Here is a 5,319-nt window from a genome sequence, read left to right on the forward strand (position 1 = left end):
ACACCGTTCCTCCAAAACACACGTGTAGTGCAAAGCAAGATCCGGCTGCATTTCTCAAGGCCTTGCCAGGAGCCGGGGTGAGGCTGTTAAGAGGCCAGAGAACGGAGGCATACCTCAGTGGGACAAGCTGACTCGGGGGAAGGATGTGAGCCAGTGGGCCACAGCAGGTGCAGCCGTGTTTGGTTTGGGCCCTGGGGCTAGCTGGCTTGAGTTCAAAACCCCCACTCTGCCCTTCCCTGGCCATGTGGCCTCTGGCAAGAGACTTCCTTCTCTGAGTCTCTGTTTCTCCCCCTGAAAAATGAGAAGAGTGGCAGGGTCTGTCTCCCTGCGTATTAGGAAAAGTAAATGAGGCCAGGTGGCCCTTATGTTGCCTCAGGGCCTGGCATGGAGCCTGGCACAGAGTAAGCCTTTCAGCTTCAGGAACCACCATTACCGTCCCAGGAGGAGAAAGGCTGGGGCCTCCGTCTGCTTTCTGTGCTGAGGGACCGCACTTCTCTTTAGGGACCTGAGAACCCCCCTTGCCCGTGCTGGAGCCCTCTCACCGCTGCCTGGCTCACGCTCAGAGGTTTCTGTCCTTCATGCCTACCTGCGTGGCTCAAGGAGAGATGTCTGTGCTGTGTGGCTAGGAGAGCTCAGGCACTGACTGGGACATAGGAAGCCCAGGATCAGCTCGGGGCTGCAGCACTTACCCATGAGGGGCCTCAGGCAGGCCTCAGTGTCCTCGTCTGTAAAATGGCCAAGAAAAAAAATCAGAGTTGTAGGGTTGTTATGGGGATCAGCTGGGATTCGAGGGGGACCATGACATACAAGCTATGGGTGTGTTAACCCCACAGTTGGATGTACAGGGCCAAGTAGGCAGTCCAGGTTTTGGTCACAAAGATCTGGGTTCAAATCCTGACTTTCCTTCTTAACTGCCCCGTGACTTCTGTCTTACGTGCCTTCGTGTCTCAGAGCGATGAGGACTCAGTGACAAGCCAAACTTTTGCAAAACTGGGACCTTCTATAAATGAGGGCCATGAATGCTCACAGAGATCTAGAAAGAGAACTGCTCTCTTCTCTCCCACCTCTCCCTGACGATTTCCAGTCCCTGCTTGCTCTGCTGCCACTGGGTGAAATCTCGGGAGGGCTCTTTAAAACTCTATCCCATGAGCATCCTGGGGTACCTGTTCTGTGCCAGGCCTACCGTCAGACCCCAGGATGAGCGGCCACTCCTGCTGAGCCACCAGCAAGGATTGCCATTGCACCCCAGCTGGTTCCAGAGAATCAGTCGGTCAGTCAAGGTGAGGTGGAAAGAGCTGGGGTCCTGGGCTAGTGGGGGTGGGTGCCTGGGAAGGAGCCGCCTTCCTCCTCCTCCAGCCCCCAGAGCTCAGAGTCCCCCGGAGCCCCCAGAGCGAGTGCTTTCTGGTTCACAGAGTCATGTCCCTTTCATGGTCTCTCCGCCCATTTCACGATGAAGAAAATGAAGCTCGGAGGAGTGAAGGATTCACCTGAGGTCACGTAGCTGGATGTGGTGGACTCAGACCCTACAGCTGGGTGCCTCCCTCTCACTGACCCCTCACTTCGAGAAGGAAGAGCCTCCTTTGGTCAAAAGAAAGGAGCCCATGAGAAGTGGCAAGAGCGCCTCCAAGAGCCAACAGTATCCCCCAGCTTGGGCGCTCGCAGGCTGTGCCGTAGAGCTAGTGACGTGACCTCTCTGTGCCTCAGGTTCTGTATCTGTAAAATGAAGTAAATACCAGAATCTCCCTAAGAGGGTTGTGAGGATAAAGGAGTTAACAGGCCTGAAGCATTTACACTGGTATCTAGCAATAATTAGCCCTCAAGAAATACGCGCCCGAGCAGCCACAGTTGCGGATTCTAACTCTTGCCTTAAACTACTCAAAAGCTTCTGTCTACACTCTCCCGGTCTGGAATCCACTTCTAAGACTCTATCCTGAGGATGTAATCCTAGACGGATAGAGGCTAAGCTACTAAACGCCCAGAGATGTTCGCTGCCCGCTCCGTGCACCTGCACAAAGTTACAAAGCTACCGTAGCGTGGGAGTAAATAGGTCTCACTCAACAGAAACTTACAGAGCTTCTGGCCGTGGTGTTTCCAAAGAGTTTATGGAGTCACAGGGAAGAAGGATTGTGTGTTAACGTTAAGTAAGAAAGGCTGAACACACAGAACTGTAAACTCAGAATGATGCCAAGCTTGTAAAAACAAAGTAAGCAAATACACAATGTGTATAGAAACGGGATGAAAGGAAATGCATCAAAATATGAGCAGCGATTATCTGGTAATAGGTAATGCGGGTGGTGTTTCGTCCTTGTTCTACCTGCTGGCGATTTCTAAATGTTCTCTAATAAGCATGTATAAAACTTTAACAGGGGCAAACTCAATAAACTGCTTCTCGAGAACAGGGTTTTATCTGGGAGCCGAAACACTGCCTGATCTGTTCTTGGCATGTTGGCGTGGATTGGATGATCAGCTTTCTAGCAGCGAGTTGAACGCTGTGGGATGGGAGTATGACAGGTAGTGTTCACTGCGTCCATATTCCCTAGGCCCCAGCTCCGGGCCTGCTTTGGAGTGTGCACAGGAAGTGGGTGTGGGCAGAGGGCCAGACATGGGCACAGCTTGAAGTATTTTTGATACTAAGTTGGCTGGGGGTACAAAGAAAACATTCTGGGAACATTGCTGTCTTCATGATCTTGCCATATCCAAATGTTGCCTGCACTATTACTCACTTTATAGTTAAAAAAAAAATCGGTTGACCTAAAAATACTCAGAAAGCTATAAAATATTATTGAGAGGAATCTCAAAAGGCTATACTAAATGGAGGGGCATACCATATGCATGGATGGCAAGACTCAATATGGTAAAAAATGTAGTTCTCTGCAAACTGATTTGTAGATTCAGCGTATACAACCCAAATCACAATCTTAACAGGCGTGTGCGCACGTGTTTGTCTGTGTGTTGTGTGTGTGTGTGAGAGAGAGAGTATAACTTAGAAAATAGATTATAAAATCTATGTGGAAACGCAATGGGTGAAGGATAGCAGTTTTTTGAAAAAGAAGAACAAAGTGGGAGCATTTGCTTTACTGGAGACCAATACCTACTATAAAGCTTGGTAAGCAAGACAGCGTGGCATTTTTGCAAGGATAGACAAATAGACCAATGGACTAGAAGAGAAATGCCAGACATATATACGGACACATATTTTATGACAAATGTGACATCACAGGGCAGTGGGGGAAGGACGATGTTTTCAATGACTAATGTTGAGTCAATTGGAAATCTATATAGAACAGACGTAAAACTTGATTCCTACCTCACATCATTCGCAGCATCGATTTTAGGGGGATTATAGATCTAAATGTTAAAGGCAAAATATTAAACTTCTAGAAAGTAACCTAGGAGAATATCTTCATGAACTCAGAGTGGGAGAAAGATTCTTTAACAAGATACACAAAGTGCTGGCCATAAAAAGGATTGATAAAATCACTCGATTAAAATTTTTTCAAAAGACACTACTAGGACAATAAAAAAGGAAGTTACCTAGTGGGCAAAGAGATATCGTACACACATCCCAACAAAGGACTTAACTTGTTTCCAGGATAAACGCAACTACAAATGGGTATGAAAAAGACTAACAACTCAATACAAAGATGAGCGAAAAACAGGTGCTTCACAACAAGCATGTTCCAATGACCAAATAATATCCAAAAGGGCACTGAATCTCATCACTAATCAAAGAAATGGAAAAGTAAAGCCACAACGAGACAACACGGCACCCCAGCCAGACTGGCTAAAATGAAACATTTTGACAATGCAAAGATGTGGAGCAGGTGATGCTGATGGGAACATAGTGTGCAACAATCACTTTGGAAAAGTATTTGGCAGGATCTTTTATGGTTAAACCTGTATCTATCCCCATGATCCAGCAAAACCACTTCTAGATGTATACCCAAAGAAACAACGTGTTCACGTGAACTTAGATACTGTTTGTGATTGTTCAGAGCAGTTTTGTTCAACATAGCCCCAAACTGAGAACGCTCCAACTGTCCACCAACAGTGGGATGGATCAGTAACTCGGGCTATACTCCTACAATGGAACACCCTACAGTAATGAGAATGAACAGAGCAGACCTGCCTGCTGGGTGACTGGCACCTGGATGCCTCGCCAACTCGATGGTCTAGGAAAGAAGCCAGGCACTGGAGGGTACCTACTATGTGACTCCATCCATGTGACGTTCAAACACAGACACGTACCGGTGTTAAAAGTGTGCAGAAAGCAAGGAACGACCATCCTAAGACTCAGGAGAGAGGTCTCCTTTGAAGAGGAAGGAGGGGTACGGATCAGGATGGACCCAGGGCTTCTGAGGAGCTGCAAATGTTCTATTTCTTGACCTAGGTGTTTGGTTTTTGATAAGTTATCGAACTGCACGTTTTAGTTTTGATGGGAGCTTTAGCCACACACAATGAGTTCTCTCTCTGTGTTATGGTTTGCAATAAAAAGGTTGAAAGGAAAAAAAAAAAAACAAAACCTTCCAGGGCACCAAAGGGAAGGCAATGTGGAAGAGTCTAGCTCCTGAGGGAGCACCCCTGAGGCAGGGAAGCAAGATGGTGTTAGTCAGAAACAAGAAGCCACCAAAGCCTCATTTCATCCAGGAGTCACATGTCTTATCCATTTTCCAGTAGAAATAGAATTTAAAAGAGAGGGTTCACACGTACATCAGCGTGTTTACAAACTGAAAAATAAACCCCTAGAGTGTATTGACTAAAAGTCAGGCTGACCTGGCTTCGTGGTTTGGCAGAGAAGGTTGACTTTGCTATTCAGTCTGCATGATGGAGTTTTCTGGAAAATGAATGAGCAGAAGCTTTGGATGAGATTTTATTTAAAGCTCTTGTTCAGTGTACAGCATGCTGGCAATTATATCCTTTGCAACTGTTTACATTTACGGTAAACACATTTAGATGCCAATGAACAAATGCGCGATGTGTGTAGCTTTGAAAATTCTTGTGAGGGGCTAGGGGAGCCCAAATTTGAAGACCCCTGTCTTCATAGATGTTCTGAGTGGACTGTCCGAGAGAGAGGGGCAGGAAGGGCCCTATGGAGGCTGAAGAGCATAGGAAAAGGCCTGGAAGCCAGTCTAAGCCGGGAAGGATACAGGGGAGGAAGGAGAGAGGGTCTCTGGCCTGCCAGGGAGCCCTGAAGGGTCCCCCTGGAGGCCTGTAAAGGGAAGGGGAAGAGGCCCAGGACCTGGGGAAGTGTAGCCCACGGGGGCTGGCCAAAAAAAAAAAAAAAAAAAAAAAAAAGCGAGGGGCTGGGAGCCTTCCGAG

This window comes from Lynx canadensis, chromosome A1, assembly GCF_007474595.2.
Source record: "Lynx canadensis isolate LIC74 chromosome A1, mLynCan4.pri.v2, whole genome shotgun sequence".
Lineage (NCBI taxonomy): Eukaryota > Metazoa > Chordata > Mammalia > Carnivora > Felidae > Lynx > Lynx canadensis.